The sequence below is a fragment of the Triturus cristatus genome, chromosome 8 (assembly GCF_964204655.1).
Source record: "Triturus cristatus chromosome 8, aTriCri1.1, whole genome shotgun sequence".
Classification (NCBI taxonomy): domain Eukaryota; kingdom Metazoa; phylum Chordata; class Amphibia; order Caudata; family Salamandridae; genus Triturus; species Triturus cristatus.
Window position 1 is genome coordinate 1645903135 of NC_140591.1, and position 14620 is coordinate 1645917754.

At 44.5% G+C, this 14620-nt stretch overlaps 1 protein-coding gene across 2 annotated transcripts in view; it reads left to right on the plus strand.

Moving 5' to 3' along the window:
• The window catches only part of LOC146808484 (transient receptor potential cation channel subfamily M member 2-like), a 790090-nt gene that overhangs the window by 266181 nt on the left and 509289 nt on the right, over positions 1-14620 (plus strand). The gene's annotated exons all lie outside the window — the stretch shown is intronic.

Here is a 14620-nt window from a genome sequence, read left to right on the forward strand (position 1 = left end):
CCCCCCCCTGTCTAAGTGTGTGTGTCTTGTGCATTCCTGTCTCCATGTCACTGTGTGCCTTTCCTAATGTGCAATTTCCTTACTGTATGATTCAGTGCTCCCTGCCCAAGTGTGTGTGTCTTGTGCATTCCTGTCTCCATGTCACTGTGTGTCTTTCCTAATGTGCAAGTTCCTTACTGTATGATTCAGTTCTCCCTGTCCAAGTGTGTGTGTGTGTGTGTGCATTTCTGCCTCCATGCCAGTGTCTGCCTGTCCTAGTGTACAAGTCCTGCACTGCATGTCTCAGCACTTCCTGCCAAAGAGTGTGTCATGTGCATTCCCAACTCAGTGCTGGTCTCTGCTTCCCTCCGATCTGTACTGCATGTATCAGTCTCGGTACTCCTTGTCTGTTCAGGTCTTGACGTTTTCCCTATATTATGGCTCTGATCATCCCCACTCCCATCTACAGGCCACTTCTTCACAGACCCACAATGCCAGCTCTTATCTTTTAATACCTATGTACATATCACTGGATATCCTCTTTGCACTTCCTTTCCTCTCTAACTCTTGCCCTTTTCTCCTCCTCCTGAGCACCGATTGGTTACTGGGGTCGTGCACAGAATGTTCATGTCTTGGGGGTTCTATGGGTAGACAGTGGAATGTGACGGTTGTTATTATTAAGGAACAAGATGTGGAGATCAGAGGATGAACAAAGAAACTTCTGCTACATATGAGACCTTGTGATATCTTCATTCATATTTACTTGCATTACCACATACTTTTGTGGCAACAAGTGACGGGACCTGTAAGTGACACTTGTAGGGAGAACACAGAGTGCATGTTGCACACCGTCCCTCAAGAGCCATCTGCGCTCCTCTACGATTATCTGAAATGAACGAGCATGAGCAGTAAATGCCCAGCGCACTGGGTGATTCCCTGCTATGGCTGGTGGGCAGGTGCCATTTTAAGGAAGGTAATAGTATATATGTATGTATATATATATATATATATATATCACGCTCCATGGGGTGTCCAACACTTGAGCAGCACTCGAAACCACAGACCACTTTTCCCCATAAAGCCTTTATTGGTACGAGCAGTTCACACTATCCAGTACTTTAAAAAGCAGTCGATCGCCGCCTGACGCGTTTCGAGTTCAACTCTTCCTCAGAGTCAGTAGCGGTCAAGAGAAGGCATGGAGGACTGCAACTTCCTAATATGCGATATCGTGCAGTCCTCCATGCCTACTCGGCATAAATAAATGTTCCACTTTGCTGCATTCGTTGTTTTTGTAGTCACAGTACCACAATTCCCATAATGCTCCAAAACTGACCTTTTTTCCACAATTTCTCATTCAATGCCAATAGCAAACATTGAATGAGAAATTGTGGAAACACTTTTGTTCAAAGTATTGAACCTGATCGAAATTGAAATAATGGTACTTACTTTTGCTGCTTTCAAATATATTATGAGAAATCCATTTATATATAAACTGACTGTCCCTTTAAAAACTGTGATTAAGCGGACATTTGTCCTTTTTCAATGTTTGAGTCACGTTATTTAAAATCTAACGAACCCGCCAAACACACAGTGGCATATGATTAAGACTCGCATGAGTTGAAACGCATAATGCTGGTTTGCTGGTTCCATGCTGGAATTTATTTGCCTCAAACAAAAGAACCTAGAAGCACGATTGGAATGTTATATATATATATATATATATATATATATATATATATATTCACTGAAAAAACCATAGGTTTCACACATGTTATAGTTAGTGGAAATTTTACTGATAAAAAACCAATGAAATTGCCCCGTTATAGTTAGCGCAGGCAACTATAACTCACGCGACCGCAATCCTCTGCTGATGCTAATACTGTATTTAGACACTTATTTGCCCATGCCTTCTTCCATACATTTTTAGCTATACATATATTACAAATATTTTTTTTTCATAAAGACACATATGTCATCAGCAGAGGATTGCGGTCGCGTGAGTTATAGTTGCCTGCGCTAACTATAACGGGGCAATTTCATTGGTTTTTTATCAGTAAAATTTCCACTAACTATAACATGTGTGAAACCTATGGTTTTTTCAGTGAATTTGCAAGGTTTTTTAAATGCTAATTCCTAACTATAACGTGTGTGAAACCTATGGTTTTTTCAGTGAATTAGTACGGTTTTTTAAATGCTAAGTTTTTTTCCCTTATAATAAGCCCTGTACATTTGGTGGCCTACGGCCACCAAAAGCACAGGGGGTGGGGTAAGTGTGGATAGTGTTTTTTTCCATTGTAATAAGCCCAGCACATTTGGTGGCCTTCGGCCACCAAAAGCACAGGGGGTGGGGTAAGTGTGGATAGTGTTTTTTATTTTTTTATTTTTTTACCGTACGCTTACCGTAAGCGTACGGTAAGCGTACCCCGCGAAATTGCCGAAAAAAAAATAAAACCGTTTTTGCACTTGGGGGATGTTTGGGGACTCCCTCAACATGACTATGTGGGAGGGAGTTGTCAAAACAGCCCCTTTACATGTTTTTGGGCTTCCGATTTTAAAAATCTCTCTCAGTGCGAGAGACAAAATGGCGGCCGCCGCTTCCTGGTTTCGGCCGATTCGAATGTTTACTAAGATCTAAGAGCCAATCAGAATCGCGCTCGCGCACGCCACCGTACGCTTACCGTAAGCGTACGGTAAGCGTACCGTAAGCTGGCTCAGATATATATATTGATTTAAAGGCTATTTTTTCAGAATCTACTGAACAGATTTACACCAAACCTACAAAAGGCACTTCCTTGACCTAGGGACTACCTCTCTGCCAAATTTTGAGTAATTCTGTTCAGCCATTCGGGCTGTAGCTCGTTCTAAAGGTCCTATGGAAAAATGCATGGGAAAAACGCGTTTTGGGACCCCCCTTTTATCTCAGCCCCCGCTTGACGAATCCCCCCGAGACTTTCAGGGTAGGAGCGGAGCGTAGCGCCCCACCTATTTTGAGAAATTCGCGAGGATTCGTCGACCGGCGCCAAAGTTATTCAAAATAGAATGTTGAGGTTTTCCTATGGAAACGTGGTCCTAACTATAACTACCTACTGGCTATCGCCAGTAGGTAATATATATATATATATATATATAACATTCCTAAACTTTTTAGAAACAATCACAGTTACTGGATGATGTCATCAGTGATGTCACTGACCATGTTATGAGTGATTTAATATGGGACGTCATCAGCAGTGCATTGTGGGAGCTCAGCTAAATATAACAGCTGAATTTCGCTGGTTGTGTACGAGTGAAATGCTAGCCTAACTACAACATCCCTGAAATCTGTGTTTTTTTCAGTGAATATATATATAAAACACCCTGACCACCCCCCCCCCAGGCCTGCTCAGGGGGTCCCACAGGAACCCAGGCCCAAAAAAAGCATTTTTCTTGTAATTTTAGGGCAGGGTCGCGCAGGTGCATGAATCCACCTGAATTTAAAAAAATAATGAAACGTGGTCTCCGGCGCTTTGTTTTTAAAGCCCCCGGGTGGGCCAAGTCCCGGGGGCAACTTATTGATATAGTGGGGCTCGCGGGGCCCCCGCAGCCCCATGGACTGCCACCTCCCCGGGGCTTCTGTTTTACGTTATTGGGCGGGCACTGCAGCGTGACTGCTTTGCCTGGCACAGTTACCTTCATGAGTGGGTGGGCTTTCTTTTCTGGCTCTAATAATAGATACGCCACAGGCACGGTATCTCTACGTCGCCTTTCCATGTCAGTGGTTTCAGGACTCCTGAAATCATTGACATGGAAAGGTGGCGGAGTCAGCTGCAATGCTCTGTCAACCCCAAAAGCCTTATCGTATATTCTATAGGGCGGGCTAGGTGTAGGTCGCGGTTGTAGTGCGCTGGCCGTGTTGGTTTTGGCTGGGCCACAGTGACAGAGTATCAGTTAGACTGGAAGAGAGGGGGTGGGAGTTGAGGGTCTTTGGGTCCCATTAGGAGCACATTGGGCATAACGTTGGCTTATGCAAGATTTGTTTGTGGTTTTAACTTTTGCTGCATGTCGTGTGCATTATCTAACCAACAAACATAGAATATCACTTTCTCTACACTTGATCTAGTCATGTGTAGGCTTTATTAAGCGTCCTGAAGTGTCAGTATACCTACCGGCCCAGCTGATGCGTTACAAAATAATGCCATACTCAATGGTAGGTTGTGCTGCATGCCAAGCAATAATGCTTTGCTGGGCCTTTGGTTGGCATTGTATTTTTGCCCATAACTTTGCTTGGGGTGGTCCTAGGAGGATTGGTCCACCACAATCATTGAGCATGATATGCTCTTTGTGTTGAAGGCACCTGCTTGGTCCTCCCCCTTGATTAGGGGGGACCCCAAAATCATCACCTCCCTCATTGACTGATATTTTTCAAAGCTCACTTTTGTGACTTGGTTACATGCTTTGTAGCATTTAAAGGTAAAATTGATTAATCAATGGAATGTGAGTGCAGTAGCCTATTCCAGAGTTGTATGAACTCCGTTGTCGTGTATTAATAAAGGTTTTAAACTGAAATCTCACATACATTTAGTTAAAAAAAATTATCTTTGCATGCTAAAATACATATAGCCATCTCATAAATATTAAAATATAGCAAGCAGTGCCTTTAGTGAAACAATAAATAATTCTATCTTTACATGCTAAAATGCATATAGTCATCTCACAAAAGTGAAAATGAAAAATAGCAAGCAGTGAGAGACGTGATGATTTTGGGATCCTTCCTAACCAAGGGAGAGGACCAAGCAGATGCCTTGAACACAACGAGCACATCATGCTGAAATGATTTGGCGGTGGTCCCATCCTCCTAGGACCATCTCAAGCACAGGTATGGGCAAAAATTCAATCCCAACCAAAGGCCCTGCAAAGCATTATGGGACGATATTCTAGAGTGTAGTGAATATTATAGTATCCAATATCAAAACACTCCTCAAGGGACAGGCTCGCGGGCTCAGCTGAGTGCTAATACTATAATATTCACTAAACTCTGGAATCTCACCCCATAATGCTTTGCTGGGCCTTTGGTTGGCATTGTATTTTTGCCCATAACTTTGCTAGGGGTGGTTCTAGGAGGATGGGACCACCACCAAATCGTTCAGCATGACATGCTCTTTGCGTTCAAGGCATCTGCTTGCCTTCCCCCTAGGTAAGGGGTGACCCCAAAATCATCACCTCTCTCATTGCCTGAGGTTTTTCAAAGTTCACTTTTGTGAATTAGTTATATGCTTTTTATTATGTAAAGGTAAAGTTGATTTACCAAAGGGTTGTGGGTACAGTAGGTAATTTCATTGTGTAGCGGAGTGGGAATTCTTACATGAATTCCGTGTTTTCGATGAAATGCGTTGTCACCAAATCTCCGCAACTTCCGCTAGCAGAGTGGAGTTCATTGCCCAGGGTTACCTGTCACTACCCATGCACTCCTCTATTCACCCAGCAAGCACCATGTACTTACCCAATCACTCCGCCAAAACCCAATCACTTATAAATTCATCACGTACTCTCCTTACAGTACTCTAATCATCCAAACAGTACCCATGTACTCATGCAATGAACCAGGCACTAACACATGCACCGCTACAATCCCATGAGCACTACTCATGCAGTCCAGCCTTCACCCTGCGAGTACCCATGCACTCCTTCAATCACCCAGCCAGCACCATGTACCTATCCAATCACTCCACCAAAACCCAACCAGTTATAAATTCACCATGCACTCCCCTTGCAGTACTCTAATCCAGTAAGTACACATGTACTCATGGAATGGCCCCGGCACTAACACATGCACTGCTACAAACCCCTGAGCACTTCCCATGCAGACCTCTAACCACCTACACACTACTGATTCATTCCTCCAATTACCCAGGTAGTACCCATGCACTCCAGAAATCCCTCTGTCTCTACCCATGCACTCCTCCAATCACCCAGCCAGCACCACCTACTTATCCAATCACTCTGCCAAAACCCAAGCAGTTATAAAATAACCATGCACTCTCCTTGTAGCATTCTAATCATCCAGTCACAACTCATGTACTCGTGCATTGACCCAGGCATTAACTCGTGGCAAATAGAGAGGAGGTTATGCTAATCACAGGGGTACCCCAACACATAGTGTTCCCTAAAATGTAGGTGTTTTCACTGTATTCTAAGTGTCCTTTAGCATAGCTCTGCCTCTAGACCTGGTTAGTCAGAGTCTGTTACCACCAGTACCCGTCAGCAAAATGTTGGGGGCACAGGATGACTTTTTGCTTCTCTGTTGGTTCTTTCTGCACATCTCTTGCTTCTTCCTGCACTTTACTTCATCTTTCTGGACTTCTGTGGCCTCTTTCTGCATTTGTCTTTCTTCTTTCTGCACTTTTCTTCCTCTTTCTTCACATGCCCTACCTTTGTAGGCATAGTTTGAAATTAGCATTTAAAAAACCTTTGAAATTCACTAAAGAAAACATAGGTTTCAGGGACGTTATAGTTAGAAATTAGCATTTAAAAAAATCCTAGAAATGTGATGAAAAAACCACAGGGTTGAGGGACATTATAGTTAGTTGGACATTTCACTCGTACAAAACCAGAGAAATTTGGACGTTATAGTTAGTTCAGCTAACTATAACTTGTGCCCCCGCAATGCACTGCTGATGACGTCACATATTACATCATTCATGACATGGACAGTGACATCACTGATGACATGACTGATGACATCAGTGATGTTATTTGAGATGTCTGTATGAATAAGTGTGGTGGTGCATTTATAACTGTATAGGTGAGTAAAAGGAAGTGTAAATGATTCTTTGCATGATCGACTAGGTGTGTGAGTAACTCTATGGATGAGTGGCAATGTGTGAGTGTCTGTATAGGAGTATGAGTGCAAATTATAGTGCTGTATTGATAAGTGACTGCATGTATGATTGACTGTATGGGTGAATGAGTGGACGTGTGTGTAGACCTAGGAAACAGTGAGTGGGTCTGTAGTAACTGGTATTGGTGTGTCTATGGTTTCAAAAATGGTAGTCTGTATTTTAGTGTGGGTGTATCAAAGGTTATATTAGGGTGTGAGGATGTGCATCAGATTATCACGTGGATGATGTCATCAGTGATGTGATTTGAGATGTCATCAGTGATGTCACTGACCATGTCATGAATGATGTAATATGTGACGTCATCAGCAGTGCATTGCAGGGGGGGCGCGAGTTATAGTTAGCTCAACTAACTATAACGGCTGAATTTCTCTGGTTTTGTACGAGTGAAATGTCCAACTAACTATAACGTCCCTGAAACCTAGGGTTTTTCAGTGAATTTCTATGTTTTTTTAAATGCTAATTTCTAACTGTAACTTCCCTGAAACTTATGTTTTTTTGTGAATTTCAAAGGTTTTTTAAATGATAATTTCTAACTATAACATCCCTGAAACCTATGTTTTTTTCAGTGAATTTCTAAGGTTTCTTAAATGCTAATTTCTCCCTATGCCTACAGAGGTAGGACATGTGAAGAAAGAGGAAGAAACGCGCAGAAAGAAGCATGAGAAATGCTGAAAGAGGCAACAGAAGTCCAGAATGATGATGAAAAGTGTAGAAAGAAGAAAGAGATATGCAAAAAGAACCAAAAGAGGTGCAGAAAAAGGCCTTGTTGCAAAGTCATCCTATGCCCCCAACTTTTTACTGACAGGTACCGGTGGTAACTGACTCTGACTAAACAGGCCACGAGCCAGTGCTATGCTGAAATACACTTAGAATACAGTGAAAACACCTACATACTCTAGGGTACACTATGGGTTGGGGTACCCCTGTGATTGACATGACCTCCCCTGTAAGGCCCTAGTACATAATGGGGCAAGGGGATTAAAACTAACTCTAACTCAGAGGTAGAGAAAGAGACTAGAGAGGTGCAAAAACAGGCAGGAAAGGTGAAAAAACAGAGAACAGGGGTGCAGTAAGAGGTCAGTGAGGTGCAGAAAGAAGTAAGAGCAGTGTAGAAATAACCACCAGAGGTGAAAAAAGAAGCAAGAGGGGTACAGAAAAAGGCAAGAGCAGTGCAGAAAGAACCAAGAGAAGTGCAGAAAGAAGCAACAGAAGGACAGAAGGAGGCATGAGAAAGATGGAAGAGAAGTGCAGAAAGAAGCAACAGAGGTGCTGAAAGAGGATCGAAGGGTGCATAAAGAGGAAAAAAAACTACAGAAAGAGGCAAGAGTGGTGCAGAAAGAGGGAAGAGAGGTGTAGAAATAGGCAAGAGACGTACACACATAGGGAAGAGGTGTGTAAAAAGAGGCAGGGGGTGCAGAAAGAAGCAACAGAGGTGCCGAAAGAGGCAAGAGAGGCGCAGAAAAAGGTAGGAGGAGTGCACAAATAGAGAGATGTATTAAGATATCTTGGGTCTTTAGGGCTTTTATAGAGCGCACATGTAGCGTGTAAATTCACCCCTGGGTGTTATCAGGAGACGTCCTGTGCATGTGCTATTGTAGAAACAACTGCACAGGTGCACATCTGTTTGCTTCTGAGTTGAATACACCTGATGTCCTCAGTGGCATGTACGGTGTGCAGTTTAGATGGTCATTTGTTACTGTGATCTGAACAGTAGGTAATTACCACAGAGTCTAATTGAGACAGAAATGTGAGCACGGTAAGAGTTTCTTGTATGGCATTTCCAGTCTTGCATTTAATTTTCAGACGCGTCTAACTGCTGTAAACTCGAGGGTAGGTAGATGTGTGGCTAAAGGCAGCAAGAGTATATGTTCTCTTCCACAGAATGCGGCACAGGTACAATGTGGGTGTCATGTATATGCCCATGAAGAGTACAAACAGGTACCTCTGGTGGTGGGCAGAGCCATAGCAAGCAATGTGAAGGGTGTAATGACAGGTGCTGTGGTGGCAGGGTGCTGTCGCAGTGCATGGTAAGTAGTATCGTTGTACTGGCCGGTAATGTCATGTTCAGCGTAGAGCCCACTGTCTGCCAGTTATTGAACAATGGGAACATTTGCATACACGTCGCTTGGGTTGTGGCTTCAGTCTGAGTTAAATCCCTCAGCTAAGACTGCAATAGGGCGTGGCTCGCGAATGGGAATGCATGTTCTCCAGTGCATGTAAGAGTGTGGGCCCACTCCCCCAACTTAACTCTGACATTAATGAGGATGTCTGGCGCTGACAGGCAGGCAGAGTGTGCAGTCTGTGCTGAAGGGCACATCTTTGCACTTGAGAGTGCCGCAGAGGAACCTTAGCTGAAGACAAAGACCAAGGGAGATCTTCAGGCAAGCTGTGCTAGTCAGGACAGCTCTTGGGGTGATGGTGAGAAGGAACCCCCGCCCCACACATGATGCCCTTTCAAGGACGGGAGTTGTGACGAGCACCATGTGACAGCTGAATGAATGGGTTTTATCAGCAGCATGGGTATACCGAGGAGTTACTGTGGTGCACGGACAGGGCAAGTAGCTGGTGCAGCAAAAAGACCTGGAGCAGGACTGATGGAACCTGTTGTTGACCAACAACCCGGATACACACACTGAGGCTCGGGAACTGGTCCATGAGAGCACACAGAACCTTCACAAGGGCAGGACAGGTGTGCAGCAGCGCCGCGTGCACACACTCTAAATCTGAGGCTTGTGCAGACTCACAAAGGATTTGAGGCTGGTGCATAGACACAGATATGGTATCGGAGGCTTCTGCATGTACACACACAAATATTCTGAGGCTGGTGCATGGGCACACAGGATCTGCCGATGGTGCAATAACACTGCTCTGAATTTGGAGCGCATAGGGCATCTGAAGAAAACACACATAGATGCACACTCAGAGGATCTGTCTGGAGGTGCATACATTTAAAGGGGCACAGAGCAGGAGGCTGTGTAGCAGAGACAGAGGTACACACAGAATCTGGGGCTCATCCTTGGTACATGCTGGATCAAGAGCTTATGCAGGACCACTGTAGCGATCTGAGGCCGAAGTGAACTCACGAGATCTGGAGAGGGGCACAGGGGAACACTCATAATCTGGTGCAGGGTAGGGCATGGAGTCTGGCACTAGAAAAGCACATGCTCTTTGCCTGGTACATAAGCAAATACAGTGTCTACAGCTGGAGCACAGGCACATATTTGTGATTTGTTGCTGTTGCATGTGAGCACATTGTATCTAACGCAGATATCACACACACACAGATCTGGCACAGGGACAATACAAGTCCACATCGCGAAGTAACACTGGCATTCTTAAGACCTTCACGTAGCTCTGGGAGCCAACAGATGCAGCCAGACATGCTGGCAGAGGAGCATGCACTGTTTGGTGCAGCAAGGTGGTGTGTTGGTGCAGAACTGACAGCCCAAGGATGACTATTCTCGGACGTGCTGAACGTTTCATGCCTCGGATGTGAGGCTTAGCCCCAGGAGTACACCTTTGCCCCCCATCAGCCATGCACAGGCAGACCTCGGAGAGCGGGTCAGCTTCATCACTGTGAGCCTGTTTCTATTGTTGTCTAAACCTCAAGCTATCTGCATGCATGCACGGGTCAGAGCTGTGTCACATGCACCAGATCTGCAGCAGGGCACTGCCATCTGAGTCAGGTGCATCAGTAACAGCAGGCGACACAAGGAGAGGACACAACCTGGGCTTCTCAGCCACATTGATGGTGCCCTAAAGTCACCTGCTGCTGCATATCTCTCCGTTGCCTTGAGTCCTCCCCATCGGCTCTGGTGCACGAAGACCCACTCAGTTCCACTCTCACCAAGCTCTGCCGCTGCTCAGCTGCACGTGTGGCACCAGAAATCCCACTCAGATTCACTCTCACCGCACCATGAAGTCATTCTGAGCAGCAGTCGTTGTGCCCTGCAGTTCTCGAGTCGAATTTTCACCTACCCTGAAATCCTTCTGAGGTGCACTCTCATTCTACCATGTGCCTCGAATCCACCCGGCTGCACTCTCACCGCACTCTGACGTCTTTCTAAACAGCACTTAATCTACCCTGAAGCTTTCCTGATTTTCACTCTCCCATGTCCGGAGGCCCGGCTCAGCTACACCTCTCGCCCCCAAAGGCTTTCTCAGCTGCCCTCTCAGTGTGCCCCTATCCTGCTCACCAGCACTTGTTATGACACCAAGGAGCATTTCTACAAGGTGGCGTTATAAAATTATCACCGCTTTTGCGACCGTTTTCGGCCGAAAAGCGTCGATAAATTTATCGCTATATCAGCAAGGTCACGCTATCGCGTGAAACCTTGCTTTAGCGCCTGAATTCCTAACGCCCATCTTTGCATCTCTAATGAGATGTAAAGTGGGCGTTCCTCCCCAGGATAACGGGAGAAATGTGGATAAGCAATATTTCTCCTATTATCAAGCCTCACACAAAACAGCATAGCGACAAGAAAAGTAGTGATAACCTCTGTTATCGCTACTTTCCTTATGCCTGCTTTGGAACTGACTTAGCCATGATATCCTATGGAAGGTGGATATCATGGCTAAGTATGTGAGGCCCTATCAGCAAGCTATTGCCAAACTTCGCAGTTAGCGCTAGTATTTTTAACGCTTTTGAGATAAGCGTTGCTAATAGCATGCTCTCTCAGCGATAAAAAACTCAACGCTAGCCGGCGATAATTATCCTAGCGCTAAGTGCGCTTAGCGATATTTATCCCCGGTTGTTGCTGATATGCCCCCAAGTGTTTATTGAGTGGCATTTCTTCAATGCCCTGAACTTCTGCTCAGCTGCACTCTCATTGCGTTGATGTCTTGCCTCAGCTGCATGTGTGGTTACCTAAAGTGATTCTGGGATGCAGTGTCATCTTTCCCTGAAATCCTGCTCATCTGCACACGAAGTGTCCTGAAGTCCATTTGATCTGCGTGCTCAGGGTGCCCTGAAAACCTGTGAGCTGCCCCAGTAAAGCTCTGTACCGCTGTTCCAGCATTACGCTGCCAAGAGGCCCGCGAGGGTCCGGGGCACGGTAATGGTCATTGCCCTGAAATTCTCTCAGGAGCGAGAGGGAGGCCCCGGTGAGGTGGCGGTCCCTGGAGGTGTAGGGGACCTCCGGGGCCTAGCAAATTAAATACACATTGCCTGCCCCCGGGACCTGGTCCACCCGGGGGCCTCATTAAAATGAAGCGTTGGAGCCCACGCTTCATTTTTTAAAGAAAATTCTGTGGGATTCGCAACCCCAATGATAATTCTACTGAAATTATGAAATAAAAATGCATTTTTGGACCCTGGGGGTCCTTGTCGAACGCCCTGAGCAGGCCTAGGGGGTCAGGGTGTTTCTACCCTGCCCCCTTTTCTTCTTTTTTACCCTTTTTTTTCACTGTTTTCTTGTGACTCGGAAGAACAGAGTCACAAGATGAATGCCAACATTTCCTTATTTGGAGTGTTGGCAGGCAATCAGAATTGAGCTCGTGCCGGGATGGTTCGCGAACCCTCCTCGGTGCTCAGATTTCCTTTTTTAAATTTCTCAAGAACTACTGAACGGATTTACATTATTTTTAAAAAAGGGCGCTTTCTGATCCAAGACCTACCTTTTTACCACATTTGGTGTAATTCCGTTCAGCAGTTCGGGCTGTAGCCTGTTCCAAACGATGGGCATTAGTTTTGAAACTTTTGCGAAGATTTGTCAAACGACGCCAAAGATATTGGCAAAGGAAAAAATGCTTTTTGAATAGAAACAAGATCCTAACTATAACTACCTACTGGCGACCAGGTTTTATATATATATATATATATTCACTGAAAAAAAACATAGGTTTCAGGTAGGCCTGGGCAAAATTTCCGTTCCGCTCGCAGAAATTGCGATAATTGGACATTTTCGCGTTCCGCTGAGAGTGCAAAAATGTCAAAATTTCCGCATTCCGCAGCTTAGCGATAATTTGTTTCTTGCTCGCACTGTAAAATAATACATTCTCGCGCACGCGCGATCGCCTTACCTGAATCCCTGCGTTCGCCGACAAGTTTTCCCGATCCGGTCGCGTTCTCCACAAGATGTTGGATTGTTGGTAGCCATTTGCGCTGTCTCGCGACAGTTCGCGCCCGCAGCAATGTCATTAGTCGCCCGCGAGCAACCGTATGGGTAAGTTGGCGAGCAGCGACCACGCAGAAAATACCCCGAACAGGCAGGAAAAAAACTTCCGCATCTTCGCGATATTTCCGGTTGTGTGCGGAGATTTTGAACATTTTCGCGATAATTTATGAAAGTCACTTTCGCAAATTCCGCCCACCCCTAGTTTCAGGCACGTTAAAGTTAGGAATTAGCATTTAAAAAACCTTAGAAATTCACTGAAAAGACCATAGGTTTCAGGGGCGTTATAGTTAGCTGGACTTTTCACTCATAGAAAACCATTGAAATTCCCCCGTTATAGTTAGTTCAGCTAACTATAACTCGCGTGCCCGCAATCCACTGCTGATGACGTCACATATTACATCACTCATGACATGGTCAGTGACATCACTCATGACATCACTGATGACATCTCAAATGACATCACTGATGACATCACTGATGAAATCATCCAGTGAATGTGTGTTTTTCTGAAAATTACATCTGTTTTACATATGTATATCTCAAGGTCGATGGAAGAATAAATGGGTATATAAGTGTCTAAATGGATGATTTGTTTTTGAAACATTGATTGTATAACTGACTGATTGAGTGTATCTTAGTGAATACATGGCTTAGTGAGTAATGTTTAAATATGTAAATATCTGTATCAGTCTCTCACTTTGTGTATAAGTGGCTGCATGGGTTGGTGAGTAGCTACATGAGTGTTTATATAGGTTATTAGTTGGTTCTTTGAGTATCAGTATGAGTGTCTGAGTGTCTGTATGGTTCGGTGGGGGTATTACGTAGTGCATAGGTGCATGAATGAGTGACTCACTGTTTGTATGTGTTGAAGACGGCATGTGTGCAGGACTGTATGGGTGGATGAGTGTGTGCATGGGTGTGTTAGTGAGTGAATGACTGTCTCAATAGTGTCTTTATGAGTACCTACATATGTTTTAAACTTGTATATGTGACTATTGGTGTATATAAGTGAGTATATGTGAGGGTGAGAGATTGAAAGAATTTCTGTATGAATAAGTATGTGTTTCTATAAGTGATTGTTTAAAAGAATAAGTATGTGTAAGTTTTTGTAGAAGTAAGTGTGGTGGTGTGTGTATAACTGTATATGCAAGTAAATGGATGTTTGATTCTTTATTAGCATGAGTGACTATGTGTGTGAGTAGCTCTATGGATGAGTGGCATTGTGTAACAGGATGTATAGGTGTATGAGTACATATGATGAGTGAGTACATGTATGAGTGACTTTATAGGACTGTTGGTGAATTAGTGGATGTGTATGTGGATCTTAGAATTACTGAATAGGTTGTTGTAACTTGTAACTGGTGTTGGTATGTCCATTGTTTTGAAAATTTTAGTTTCTATTTTTGAATGTGTGTATCAAAGGTTACATTAGGGGGAGAGGAGGTCTGCCACTCTATCACAAGGATGATGTCATCAGTGATGTCATTTGAGATGTCATCAGTGATGTCACTGACCATGTCATGAGTGATGTAATATGTGACGCTATCAGAAGTGCATTGCAGGCGCGCGAGTTATAGTTAGCTGAACTAACTATAACGGGGGCATTTCAATGGTTTTGTATGAGTGAAAAGTCCAGCTAACTATAAC